The following is a 15369-nucleotide window of genomic DNA, read 5'->3' on the forward strand; positions in this document are numbered from 1 at the left end:
TTCTCATCAGAAGTGTCCTTTTCCATTTTTCCAATAATCTTGGGTTCTTTTCTAACATCTCCTCTTTCCCGCAACACCTTGTACACAGTAGGAGTGCAGTTGTCTCATTGATTTGAGACCCCTGAACTTCACTGGGCTTGAAATACCACCCCTCAGGCCTACCCTCCACCAGAAGCCCCTTAGAATCCTCTGTCCTCACTTCTGGGAGATTTTCTTTGTCTGATCTTCCTTAACTCTAAATGTCTTCAATCATTTGACAATTTATTCACTACCAGGGGCTTCTTGAGAGCAGGGACTTCATGATTGTTTAAACCAATGAAAGTTGTACCTTGTCATTAACATATTCATTCAACACATTATTATTGTGTTAATGGGCTAAGACATGAACAAACAAAGTCCCGGCTTTCATGAAGTTTATGTTCTAGTTGAGGTGAGCAGATGAAAAAAAAACGATGTTAAATAGAATGCTAGATGGTGATGAGTGCTGATCAAAAGATTAAAACAGGGCAAGGGGATGGGGCCTGCTTCTTAGAAGGGGTTGTCAGGGAAGGCCTAATTGCTGGTCTGATAGTTAATGAAAGAGGGTCCCTGAGTTGGCTGCATGGACCAGCAAAGAGGACAGCAGTTTAGGGGTGGAGGAGCAGGGGAAAGATGAGGATGGAGACGAAGGGTGGGGAGGGAGAGTGGTAGGTTATGGAGGACTTTTTTTAGAGGTTTCTGTTTTAAGAAAAAAGATATCTATTTTGCTAAAAATTTACAGTGATTTTGGGAATATATAATTTTCACATGATTCCATCAATCTATTCTTCAAAATATGCTATTTGAGGCTGACTTAAAGAACCTCTTGACCATCTCTACTTCCCCACCTCCATTCTTCACCCATTGGAAGTGGATGATAACTAAATCCTTTAAGGTTTCTTCATCCACCTGACAGTCCTTAAATCCAGTCAGAAGTACAGTCCTCTGAGATATTCCTGCAAATACCTGAAACTTTTCCAAGTGTGTTTCCATGTATGGAGAAACAGTAACTGCATAGCAGTTTTGATTTGTATAAAGAGGATATTCTTTCTTTTTCAAAATCCGGTCAGCAACTCCAAGATCCATAAATGTGATGACAGCCCTCAGGGCTGGTTTATCATACTCCATGCTTTCCAGCTCGCCACCTCCATTTCAGAACTTACAGAAGCTCAGTTCTAGCTTGTCTCTCATCCGATCTTCAGGCAGTATGTTAGGAATTTCATTAACTCTGACCTTCGTTTTAGAAACTTCTAGATGAACCTGGAGTCTGACTCCCGAATTTAACAGAAGTGGCTTGGCCATAATCTCCACATCTTCACCCTCTATCTGCACATGATGTTTCCTCATTCTTGTCATATTTTGGGCAACAACTTCTTTTTCAAAGGTGATAAGGGCTTGTCTTTTTGTAGTTCATAAGAAATTTGAGAGCTCACTTGAAATGAATAGGAGATATTTAAAAACTGGCTATCATTCTCAGGATTCTCTACAGATGTGAATTTCATCTTTGTTTCAGGAATATCTTCTTTAATCTGGAAGCCTCTGGTGGCCTCTTGTAATTTAACTTCAAGTTCCTGGATCTCCTCCTTTAGCTGAATATTTTCCTTTTCAATTTCACCAATTAATCCCTCATTTTTTCCATCTTTTATAAATTGCTCTGTCCAAAGTTACTTTAAAACTTGTAATTGGTGGTCTTTATCAGCTTCTGTGGTTCCCTTCTCTGAGGAAGGGCCAATGGCATCTGGGGTTCCTCTGTCACATGGGAAGGCACATGGCCGGAGTCTACTGGGCCTCTCCCAGGTTTAGCTTCTGGTGTCCATGAATTTCTTCAAAATGTCTCTGGGCTTCTGTCTTAGCCTTTCTCAGCTTCTGTGGGTCCCCCTTTCTTCTCTTGGGGGAAAACTCTGGGTTTCATCTCTTAGCTTAGCATGTTCAAATGTCTTTCTGTCTGCATCTCCAAACATCTAAGTCTGTGTCGGCTCTAGGTTATATAGGGTTTATAGGCTAAAGTGAGAATGTTGATTTTTACTCAAAGTGAGACGGGGAGGAAGACTTTGGAGATCATGAGAAGACTAACATGATATAACTTGCATTTTTAAAGGATAAGACTGGCTGCTATAAATGCATTGGACCTTAGTAGGGGTAGGATAAGCAGGGAAACCCATTTGAAAGCTGTTGTGGTGGACCAGATTAAAGGTGATGGTATCTTGGAATAGGGTAGTACAAGGAGAAGCAGTAAGAAGTGGTCAGATTTGGACATCCTTAGAAGATACAGCCACCTGTATTTGTGCAGCTATTGCTGCATTGAAGTATTTCTAAATTCTCTTTACACTTAAATTTTCCCCTCTTTATGTCTTGGGCCCAATCTGGCTTGTGAGTGGCTTGAGATTAGGTGTTACAGTCTTTTTTGCACATATTACAAGCTTTTGCCCACATTTGGTGTTCAATCAACACTTGAAATCTTCATCATGTTTATGGGAGATGATCTGAGTCTCAGAACTCTCACCCAATATCAGTGCACATTATGTGCATTATTTCATTTAATTGCATCAGTCATCCAATGATGTAGATACTATACTTATGCCTATTTTAGAACTCGGGAAAGGGGCTCTGTAATTTGTCCAGGGTCCCACATTAGTAAGTGGAGAAGCCAGGATTAAACGACGTGCTCTGCCTCCCTCACGCTCTTCCTACGGTGCCTTGTCCACCATACTAGCGCCCACTAGCCTGCTGAGAACAAGAGAAGAGAAGACAGTGGATGCATCCTCCTTGGTTTTCATAAAGGGTGCCTGTCGCTTGTGGTTGGAAATGGAAGTTGCCCAGAATTACTGGGTTACCTTCTCATGCTCTGCCTGCCTCCTAGGATATGTTTCTGTGGCTCAGAAGAGAGATGGGGAGGGCAGACCTCATGACACAAATGGTCCCTCTGTCTCATGTGTCTGTCCCCTTTCTAAAGCTAGGAGGCAGATATGGGGCCATTTTTGCCGGGAACCACTCTTCCTGCCCTTCACAAACCAGCCTCCCCACACATGCCCATGACTTCTATGGCCCTTTGATCCCAACCACTCACAGACTCAATCCCACTAGTTCCAACCTTCCAACCTGACGGAATTCAGTAACCTCAACTCCCTGAGCCATGGTGTAGACTTGAGGGCAAGAGGCTGCCATGGAACTGCATTCTAGAAAGTGAGTGTAAGTCCTTGGTATCCTCAGCCTGTTGGAGTCCCAGGTGTTCCTTCCCCCTTTTTGGTGGCCGAGTCTGAACACTCGTCACCCTCTGGCCTGCTGCTCCCCTCCATGCCCAGAACTGGCTGCCTGCCTCTTCAAGTCACTCTTCCTCTGTCTCTGGCAAGGGGTGGGGCTGGGGTAGTCTGAAAAATGCCCACCCAGAAGATATCCACATCAGATCCTCTCAACCTGTACATACTGCCTTATATGGCACAAGAGTGAACGTTTCCTTTTACGGAGGAAGATGCAAATAAATTAAGGATCTTGCAAGGAGAAGCTTCTCCTGGAGAACCCAAATGGACCTAAATATAATCACATGTATCCTTATAAGAGGGAGATTTGACACAGATGTGCAGAGGGGCCAGAGATTGGAGGGATATGGGCTGAAGCCACCAGAAGCTGGCAGAGGCCTGGGATGGAACAGTTTCCCCCCAGAGCCCCTTGATGTCAGAGCCTGGCCTACAGAACTGGGAGAGAGTAAATCTCCATTGTTTCTAGTTATCCAGTGTTCTGGTTTGCTAATGCTGCCGTTATGCAAAACACCAGAAATAGATTGGTTTTTATAAAGGGGTTTTTTTTTGGTTACAAAGTTATAGTCTTAAGGCCATAAAGTGTCCAAGGTAAGGCATTAACAATAGGGCACCTTCACTGAAGGATGGCCATTGGCATCTGGAAGACCTCTGTTAGCTGGGAAGGCACGTGGCTGGTGTCTGCTTGCTCCCAGGCTGTGTTTCAAAATGGCGTTCTCCAAAATGTTGCTCTTGGGGCATTTTGTCCTCTCTTAGCTGCAACTCCTCTTCAAAATGTCACTCTTAGTTGCTCTGAGTTCCCTCTGTTTGTGAGCTCTTTTTATAGGACTCCAGTGAACTAATCAAGACCCACCCTAAATGGGCGGGGCCGCATTTGCATGGAAATATTCAATCAAGAGGTCACACCCTAATCAAAGGTGTCACAGTTGGGTGGGTCACATCTCCATGGAAACACTCAAGCAGAAGTTTCCAACCTAATCAACACTAATATGTTTTCCCCCACAAGATTGCATTAAAGAATATGGCTTTTTCTAGGGGACATAATATATACAAACCGGCACACCCAGGTTGTGGTAATTTGAAATGGAAGTTCTAGAAAGCTAGCACTGGGCTTGATTATTTTCTTGCATCACTGGTTACCATGACCCCCGTCTGACTTGACTCAGTACCACTAGACCTAGTACCACTACAGGGCCTGCAGATGAGACCTCATGATTGATCATTGATGGCCGAAATCCATCCTTGGCTCCCCACGCCCTGGGCTAGTCCTCCTAGCTATCTTGCGGAATCAGGTTGGATACAGCTCCCTCCTGGCCCCTCCCTTCCCGTGAGCGAAGAGCCCGCCTCCCCAGGCCTGCACGTGTCTGGGGTCTAGTTCACTGCCCTGCCCATAAGAGGCAGAAAATAACAGCTCAGGATAGGTTCCAACTTTGCAGCTTCCCTAACTCCCACCTGAGGTCCAAATATCCTAATGTACACCTCACACATTCCGTCTCCCTCCGACCATACATTGTCGTTAGTAGTTCCCCCAGCAAAAGTTCTAGTGTTTTAAGAACTTTTCCAGGAGCTAAGGGAAAACTGGGTGTGGCAGACAAAGTCCCTGATTTCATGGCATTTACATCCTAAAGGACGGCATAAAATGTGAAGCAAGTAATTAAACAAGATGATTTCAGAGGCAGGATTTTTTTCAATGGCAAGTGACCAAAGCCCAACTCTGATGGAAGCCAAAAGAGAATCTGTTGGGTCATGGAATTGGGGTAAACCAGCTTCAGGCTTCAGGGCAAACAATTTCAGAGACTTTGTCTTGTTCTCTTGGACCTGGCCTGCCCCGCTTGGCTCATTTCAAAATGGCTCCCTCCTCTTGGTGGCAAGGTGGCTGCTGGCTGAGCTCACACATTCCCTTCAGCTTCCCTCTTGGGGCAAGAACAAGAGCAAGTACCTTTTCTGGATGCTCCTGCAGGTGTCTCTAGGAGGGCCTTGGTTGGTCTGGTCTACTTCCACAACCAACCAGAGGCTCCCAGGACAGAGGGCTTTGGTTTGCCACTCCTGGAACTGTGGGGTTGAAGGCAACCACACCTGAAGCCAAAGGTCAAACCTGATATTAATGAAATGGGGTCTTGACTCCCCAAGAGCAGATCCTGATCAGATAAACCTGTCTACCATGTGATTCTTACTCCCACACCCTCTTCTGTCTCTTAATACTGATACTCTATTTTCCTACCCACTCCCGGATCCCACCAAAAGAGAGAATGGGGAAGAGTGACAGACTGTTGTGCCCCCCCCCAACAAAATGTGAGTCCTAACCCCCAGCCCTGTGACTGTGACCCCATTTGGAAATAGGGTCTTGGAGGTTAAGATGAGGCCAAACTGGGTTACAGTGGGGCCCTAACCCCATGTGGCCGGCGTCCTTCAAGCAGAGGAAATTTGGACACAGTCAGTAAGGGAGAGAGAGAGAGATGGCCATGGGACCAAGGCAGAGACTGAGGAGTGCCACAAGCCAAGGAACATCCTAGCCTGCTGGCCATCGTCAGGTCCCTGCCGACCCTGGAAGGAGAGCAGCCCTGCCGGAACCTTGGTTTTGGACTTCCAGGCTCCAGAACATGAGATGATGAATTGCCTTGTTTCAGCTGACTAGTCAGTGGTATTTGTTACAGCAGCCCTGGCAGACTAAGGCAGCTTTTCTTTCTCTGGAGAACCCTGACTGAGAGGACAGCGGCTATCTACCAGTCCCCTCTTTGTGGGAAACAGACTGAGCAGACTATCCCTCATTTAGTTTCTCCATTAGTGTGGCTGTTGCTTTGGGGTGTGTCATGTGTCTGCGTGTGAGGCCAAGGTGTTGTCACCTGCTGGGAGTTCACCCATTGCTAAGTCTTGTATGTGTCTCCTTCAGAGAAGGGGTGGGTTCTCTGAGACCCCTGAGGTCCAGGGTTGCTCCCACAAAAGTCCTGTGACTTTTGTCCAGGACAGAAGGACGGACACTGAGGACATGCCGTGACATGGAGGTGATGGTTCTCTCAGATTGCACACATAACTGGCTGAAAGTCCTTCCTCACTAAGCCCTGTTAAGGAAGGAACAGATTGTTTACATCTTTCAAAAACAAAACTGTGGCTTCCCAGCTGTATGGAAGGCGGTCATCTCAGAGGGCTGTGCCAGGGAAAGCCAGCAGACTGGCACAGCCTAACATTAACTTTACCCATACTTAGCCATCGAAGAGGCTGTGTTTGTTGACACATTGACCCAAAATCCACAAGCTGCAGCTGTCCGTCAAACAGCTGCCACATAACCCATTCTGGGAAAAGTGTCCTTGCTGCATTCACTGACAGCCTCTGCCAGGGCTTACAAGTGAGATGAGACACTGCAAAGGGGACAGAGTCTAAGGCTATAATTTGAGCCAGGATCTTGTTAGACTTGCACGCAGCTGCTGCATTCAGAAATACAATATATTTTTCCCCTTCTAAATAGGCTCTGTTCAACTTAACTGAGCCGTTCATTGCCTTTTTCTAAAACTTTTGCAATTGGGTAAAATAATGTAACTCTTGAACTATCTGCTGTTAACAACCTCTTTTTTGGCATTCTTTTGATGTTACAGGCACATTTGAAGAAAGAAATGTTTCCCCTTTCTGTAGTTTTGTCAATCATGGTTTCCTTTTTAATAGCATTTCGCTTTTCCTCGCGTGGTTTAAAATCCCCACGATAAACAGAATGGAGGTACCTGCTAATATTTAAAGGCCTAGATGATTTTATAACATGCCCAGATCTTTTCATTATGATGGTATTTAAAAGCAGTGGAAGTACTTCTGCCTTAAGTGCTACTGCCTGATACACTGAGACCATTCAGGTGCTGTGGATTTTTCATGTTTGGGACTGTGCATTAATTCAACTGATTTTTTTTTTTTTCTTATATTAGAAAAAGAAACATTTCTAGCATCTGAGCCCTGGAGTAGTGGCAATCTGCAATTTATCGTCACCGAGTATCTCTGTCCTATTTAAAGAATGTTTATTAAGCACCTACAATGAAGAAGTCTCTGTGTCCCAGGCCAAGGGGGTGCAAAAATGACTGGAGCTTGCTGCCCAGCGAGGCAGGCAGGCAGGGAAGCAAAGCAGAGCATGTGCGGGTTATTTAATAGAGACACGGGCTGCCCCAGCCGTGGGGGTGTAGGGGCATGACTGATTCAGGCTGGGGCATTGGGGGAGGCTCCGTGGGGGACGCTCGCTGACCTCAGAGGGGAGCAGGTCTAGAAGACCAGAGAAGAGGGTCAGGGGCTCAGCAGCACCAGGTGCCTGTTTTCCTCGGGGAGCAGTGGTGGGTGCAGCCACCAGCCACAGGGGACGAGACCAGGCCATGGAGAGCCTGAAGCGCCCGCCAAGGAGATGGAACTTTCTCCCAAGGCAGTGGGAGTCCCAGGTGCACGTCCGCTTTGCTTTCCCCTTCTGAGCAATTTGGACCAAAATATCCCCCACTCAGGGTTCTCATCTCATGGCGGGGGGGGGGGGGGGGCTATGCTGAGGAATTTAGCAGTGAAATCCCATCCTGCCTGCAACATCCTCCCAAAGAGTTCAGCCCAGAAAATGTTATAAAGAGAGAGGCAGAAACAGACAGAGAAAGAGAAAGAGGGACAGAGAGAGAAACACACAGAGGGAGAGCCCGAGGGAGCCAGAGTTGAGACAGAATGAATGTGGGAAAGCCGTGACGATTGTTTAATCTAGGGGAAGTATGTATGTGGCTCATTGTTGCATTTTTTTTTACCTTTTCTGAAAGTTTGCAAGTTCCCACAATAAAAATAATGATAAAAAAAGAATATCCCCCATTCTATCAAAGGGAATAGACAATTTGGTAGTATCTGCCCAGCACTTAAATTATTCTGGGTCTTGGGATTTAGTTCCATCAGTGAACACTCTGTCCTAACTAGGAGTCTCAGCTCCACCACCTACCAAGGCCACAGCTCCCCAGACAAGATGCTTCAGCCCCCGGGGCATCAGTTTCCTCATCTGTCCAACTGATATAGCAACAGGACCTGCCCCTTAATCTACAGCTGTTGTGAAGATTAAGCGAGAAAACAAACATCTAAGGCAATCAGTGTGGATCTGGCACATATTAGTGCCCAGGAAACAGTGCTGATTATCCCCACCATCATCATCGTCATCACTACCATCATCGTTAAGCTTTTGGCTTAAATCTTGCTGAGTCCTTGACGTGCTCTTTGATGCCCAGCGGCCACCATCAGTGTTAGGATGCAGGCAGCACCCCAAAGGCTCTGCAGGGGCCCCATTCTCCAGTAACAGCTGAGTTATCACACGTGGGAGCCCCCTACATGGGAAAACACTCTCTGTCTGCCCAACCCGATCTATCGTAAGCCTCTCTCACAGTATGCCAGTGAACACATTTGGAATACTTAGATCAGAAGGCAGCTCCTGTGGTGGCAGACGGTAATCACTTGATTTAAATTTAAAATATGTAAATGAGGTGTGAAAGGACAGCATCAGTGGCCTTCTTACAATTTATTACTTCTAAACAAATGAGACTTATTTCAGTGTGACAATAAATCATCTAAACACGATTGATTTGAAGATAGCCAGAAAGGCTCAGAAATCATCTCTGCCCGGCACGCTCTGGTCTACTCCCCATCTCGTTTGTCTGTATAAAGTGGCAGCCCTGAACCAGAAAGCTTTCTGCATTTTAAAATAGAACCCTTATGAGTGCTCTCTTGGCTCATCAGAAATCAGCTTACAGACTCTGCCTTAAAGCCTCGTGTATCTTTATTTCACATCCATGAATGTGAAGACACATATACCTGAAGAACCAAGTAAAATGGAATAAAAGTAATGCATTTTGAACCTGGTACAATGGCAACACTCCAGGAAAACAATTCCAGCTCTGAAAGTAGCTACACAAAGTCGGCCAACAAAAGCCATTCAGTGCCGCTACACGTGGCCTCGGGGCCTCCACATTTTTTTAATCATTTTTTTTTAGAGGCTTTATTTTTTAGAACAGTTTTAGATTTACAGAGTAGTTGCAAAGATAGTACAGAGAGTTCCCATATATTTGCACTCAGTTTCCTGTTAATGACGTCTTACAATAAATATAAATAAATATATTTATTTCAACTAATGGGCAACACTACTCTATTACCATTAGCCACGGCCCACCCTTTACTGGGATTGCCTTAGTTCTCACCCACTGTGCTTTCCTGTCCCTGGATCCCATCCAGGACATGTGCCATTTAGTTGTCGGGTCTCCGGAGTCCTCTTGGGCTGTGGCGGTTGCTCAGGCTTTCTTTGGTTTCAATGACCTTGACAGTTTTGAGGCCTCCACACATTGTTGTACTCATTTCCAAGCCTTCTCATTTCTAACCACTTCCTCCTTATAAAACTGTAATCCTCCAACACCTTTTTCTACCATCGCATCAGAGCCATGGTGATTGACTTGTAGTTACACTTAAAACATGCACTTGTGTTTAATAATAGAATGGGGCATTTGTATGCAAAACTGCTTTCTGGTAATTAGATATTTTGAGATGTGTTGTACAACACCAATTTTCATTTTATTTACAATTGCAGTTTACTACAATTATAAATATAATCCTTTTATTTTGGATCAGCCTGGTAACTATTAGCATTATAGGCATAATTGCAACAACCTTGTACTCATGCCCCCCTCACCCTGTAAAAACATAACAATTGCCAGAAAACTTAAGTTGACATCCCCTCTAAGGACATTCTTAGAGGGAAGAGCTAGTGGGCTGGACTTCCCTTGTCTCCTTGCATCCAGGACACAAAATTCCAAACCCTGAAAGCCTTTTGCCCTGAACCAGGACTTTGACATTCGATGGTACTGCTCTTTTGGTTATTTAACAATATTTCCTGAGCAGCTTCACAGAGCCAAGCTGTAGTGTAAGTCCTAAAATTAAGGCCCAATATTATTGGCTGCCTTGACAGCTGGTGAAATCAGAAGGGCCTCGGCTGGTCCAACAGCAGGCTCCTCCCCCAGTTGCTCCCACAGAAGAGCACAGCTAGCCAAGCAGCCCTCCTTATCGAGGGGACCAGATGCAGCTCCTGCTTATCCCCAAGTAGCAGCCAGCAGTTCCCTGCCAACCCACAGAGCTATTCAGCCAAGCCAACCACACCCTCCATGGGAACCAGGAGTCACCTCACCCTCTTGTACTACAAAGGTGGCCTTCCACTGCCACTGCTGGCTCATTCTGCTCCCGAGTGCAGTCCCCGGGTGGCCCTGCAGGGGGATGGCATCCATCTCATCTGTCCAGTGTTGGTTGCCGCATGTTGAGCCATAAGCTTAGGACAGGAATCCCTCCCTCCCCAACAGGGTGAAGAGGAGGTGATCAAAACACAAGCATTGGGCTGTGACCTGGGCCAGCACTCATCCTTGCCCTCACGGATCGGTCTGGCCAAAGAGATGGACCTTGGGTGAATAAATCAATAAAGACTTGGTCAGCACAAGATGGGTGACCCACAAGCCAGGAGAGTCCCTAGTTTTGTTATAATTCCACTTATTTTTCCCCTCTCTGCTTTCTCTGATCCTAACTTGATTGTCATCCATGTGCCAGTCGTCTGTGTTCTCAGCAGTCCACAGGGACACCTCAGCCTGCTTTGCCATCTGGTCAGCCCCCTCCAGGTCTATCCAGCTGCTCAGTTGTGACTTGCTTGAGATTTCTCTGCTTTGACAGCTGCCCACTTTGATGGCCAGACTCTGTGGTCCAGTCTGTGACACATCAATCCAACCCTGTTCTGTGGATTGATTTGGTTCCAGCCAATCCTTCAAGCTGAAGACTCTGCCCCTAGCTGCAACCTACTCTTGACCAGATGCATCTTGTCCAAAAGGCCCAGGTGATCTTCCAGATTCAATCTTGACCACACCACTCCTTCTGCTCCTCACTGTTGCCAGGACAATATGTACAACTCCTTGGCATGGCAGCCAATCTACCTTGCCTGCCTCAGCTCCCTCCCCAGACCTCCCTGTGCTGTGCGCTCATGGAAAGAATTGTACTTGTCAGCTCCAAAGGTTTTGCTCACACCACTCCCTCGTTTTGGAGTACCCTCTTTACCTACCTTACCAAATCCAACCAACCCTCGAAGGCTCAACTTCAACTCAGATCTACACATCTTCTTCTGATTTCTCCATTCTGAGCCAGCATTAGGAAACCATGATTTATCCCAGTTTATAAGCGTGGTTCAGAATGAGAGGTAGGGTGCCGTAAGAGAAGACCTCTAGGCTCCTGGTTCTGTCACTCACTCCCCTGATGTGACCTTGGGCAAGCCACTTGTTTCCTTTGAATCCCACTTACTTCTACTGTAAAAGGAAAGGAGTATCTCCCTGTATCATCTCGGGAAAACTGAGCCAGATCATCTGTGAAGAATTTATAAACTCATATAACTTTTTCACATAATGTATGGTTGTTAAGAAATATTTTATTGGTGTTTCATTTTCCACACATTTATCTTTTCTGCCAACTAATTTGCAAGCTCTTTTGGGGCAGAGTCTATGCAGTTGCCTTCTCTGTATTCAATTAAGAAATTTTCCCAGTAGCATGTGTGAAACAAGCACATAGTGAATGTTTTTCTGGGCCCTTCACTGCTTTCATGGCTCATAAGGTTATATTTATGCAGCCTGAGACCACTGGTGTATTATCCGGTCCCTACCTCTAGCAGCAATATTTGTCACTACACATTACAGATGTAAATCCTAGCAAACAAAATCTGTCTCCATAATCAAGTTAATATTTCAGTATTTTATATTGTTTCACTTTACAATCAAATCAACATGAAGTGGCTTATTAATTTTTTAAGCAAAATTAGAAGTGAATAGTGTTTTCTAGTTAGCAATTGCATCACATTTTCCTTATTTATCATTTTATATCAGGCATATTACTGATAAAATGGTGGTGATTATGTAATGAGTTCTGAGAGCATGAACACAGCAGATTTCACAGAGACCCCTAGCTAACAAACTAATCAGAATTTCAAAAGAAACAAATATCCGGGGAAGCCTAATGGGACTTTCTTAAAATTTCTCTTTGAGGAACGTAGACTGTATATTTCATATTACCTGTTGCAAAGTATAAGAAACAGTTGTGATTTTTCTTTTTCAACCTTTACCTTTACAACATACGTGTCATTGGCCTTAAGAGCACAAATTTCATCTGCATCCCCCCAGCTTGTTGACATCAAATTACTACTTAAGATTCAAACAAAAAAGGATAAATGAATTTTGGTATATTTACATAATGGATTGCTACTCAGCAATAAAATGAATGCACTTCTGATACATGCAACAACACAGGCATATCTTTAAATATTACATTTAGGGAAAGAAATGAGATGCAAAATAACAATTATGATTCCATCTATGTGTAATTCAAAAACTGGCAAAAATAGTTCATGGTAGGGAAAGTCAGAATAGTAGCTACCTGAAAGTGGGGGGTGGTAACTGACTAGAAAAGGCACAAGGAAACTTTTAGGGGTGATGGATTGGAAATGTACACTATCTTGAGCACGGTGATGATCATCATGGGTGCTTACATATGTAAAAATATGTAAAATTGTGGACATTTTTCTGTATTTAAATTATATTCCAATAAACTACTATTTACAAAATAATTAAAAGAGGACTTATGCTTCAGGAAAGATGAACTAAACATACTTTTACATTGTCCTTCTGCCAAGTACAGCTAAATACTGTGGGTATTAGATATGAAACAAACATAATAAGACTTTAAAAGGTGTAGAAAAGGCAGCATACCAATCCTTAGAACACAAAGAACATCACAATTGTTGAGTTCTTCAGGTTTTCTTTTTGCCTCACATATCCCAGACTTGTAGCAACAATGACTTTGTTCCAGTTTGCTAATGCTGCCAGAGTGCAAAACACTAGAAATGGACCGGCTTTTATAAAAGGGAACTTATTTGGTTATACAGTTGCAGTCTTAAGGCCATAAAGTGTCCAAGGTAAGTCATCAACAATTGGGTACCTTCACTGGAGGATGGCCAATGGCGTCCAGAAAACCTTTGTTAGCTGGGAAAGCATGTGGCTGGAGTCTGCTCCAAGTTCTGGTTTCAAAATGGCTTTCTCCCATGACGTTCCTCTCTAGGCTGCATTTCCTCAAAAACGTCACTCTTAGTTGCTCTTGCAGCATTTTTCCTCTCTTAGCTTTTCTGGAGCAAAAGTCTGCTTTCAAAGGCCATCTTCAAACTGTCTCTCATCTGCAGCTCCTCTCTCAGTTGCTGTGCATTCTTCAAAGTGTCCTTCTTGGCTGTAGCAAGCTTGCTCCTTCTGTCTGAGCTTATATTGTGCTCTAGTAAACTAATCAAGGCCCATGCTGAATGGGTGGGGCCACACCTCCACGGAAACTATCCAGAGTCATTACCCACAGTTGGGTGGGTCACATCTCCATGGAAACACTCAAAGAATTACAATCTAATCAATACTGATACATCTGCCCACACAAGATAATGGTGTTTTGGGGAACATAACACATTCAAACCGGCACAGAAGTTAAATGCAAATGGTTTAAATACACCAATGAAAAGATAGAGATTGGAAGAATGGATTATAAAATAGCATGATCTAACTATATGCTGTCTACTAGAAATTCACTTCAAACATAACTATATAGACAAGGTGAAAGTAAAGGAATAGAAAAAGGTTTACCATACAAAATTTATCAAATGAAAGCAGGAATGGTCATTTTATTATCTGAAGTAGACTTCAGAGCAACAAAAATTACCAGAAACAGAGAACAGCATTAGATGATGATAAAAGGGTCAATCCACCAAGAAGAAGCTGTAAATGTGTATGTCCAAGCAACACAGCCACAAAATATTTGAAGAAAAAACTGATATAACTGAAAGGAGAAACAGATAAATTCACAATTACAGTCAGAGACTGCAACACCTTCTGTCAATAATTGATTAAACAACCAGACAGAAAATCAGCTAGGGTATAAAAAACTCAGCAGCACCATCAACCAACAGTATCTAAAGGGCATTCGTAGAACACTCTATCCAGTAACAGCAGAATGTACATTCTCACAGAACATATATGAAGATAGACCATATTCTGGGCCATAAAATAAACCCCAACAAATTTAGAAGAATTGAAATCATTTTGTTCTCTGACCACAGTGGAACCAAACTAGAGATCAATAACAGAAAAATAATAGGAAAGTTTTCAAACACTTGGAACTAAAAAAATAAGATTCTAAATAATCTATGGGTCAAAGAATAAGTCCCAAGAAAAAATTTTAGAACACAGTGAACTGAAGGAAAATGAAAACACAACATATCAAAATTTGTGGGGTATTGCTAAACCAGTGCCAAGAGGGAAATAGCTAGTACTAAATGTAAAATTAGAAGAGAGGAAGAGTCTCAAATCAATACTACAAGCTCTCACTTCAAGAACTTCGAAAAATGATACCAAAATAAACCCATAACAAGCAGAAAGAAGGAAACAATAAAGATAATTGCAGAAATCAATGAAATTGAAAACAAAAAAACCCAACAGAGAATATCAGTAAAGCAGAGAGTTGGTTCTTTGAAAAGATCAAAAAAATTGACAGACCTCTAGCAAGACTGACAAAGAAAAAAAGAGAAGACACAAAATACAATTATCAAGAAGTAAATAGTGGATATTGCTACAGACCCTACAGACATTAAAAAAATGACAAGGAACTCTACAAACAGATCTACACACCTGAATTTGACAGCTTAGTCAAAATAAACCAATTCCTCAAAAAATATAAAGTACCACCACTCACCCAACATCAAATAGATCATTTAAATAACCCTGTAACTATTAAGGAAATTAAATCTGCGGTCGCGGTTACTACTTCTAGGGGGAGGGGCGGCCGGTAGCCGAGCCCTCAGCTCTCGGGGCTGCTCAAGGGGTACCGGCGGCGGGGGCTCTTTCCCGGAGGCGAGGGCGAGGCGGAGGACGTGGCCAGGGTCCTCGGCGAGAGGCGTGCAAGGAGGGCGGCGATAGGGACAAGACACTCTTCATCCAGTAGGAGTATGCGCCAAAGAGATTTATTCAGGGGTGATTACAGGTTATAGAGGCTGGTAAGAAGGGCAGGGCTGGAAAGGAGG

At 44.0% G+C, this 15369-nt stretch overlaps 1 pseudogene; it reads right to left on the bottom strand.

The window, feature by feature from the left end:
- Positions 1 to 800: 800 nt before the first annotated feature.
- On the bottom strand, positions 801 to 10522 carry LOC119509820 (annotated as a pseudogene).
- Between the last annotated feature and the right edge of the window lie 4847 nt (positions 10523 to 15369).

This window comes from Choloepus didactylus, chromosome 15 (assembly GCF_015220235.1).
Source record: "Choloepus didactylus isolate mChoDid1 chromosome 15, mChoDid1.pri, whole genome shotgun sequence".
In the NCBI taxonomy this organism is placed as follows: Eukaryota; Metazoa; Chordata; class Mammalia; order Pilosa; family Megalonychidae; genus Choloepus; species Choloepus didactylus.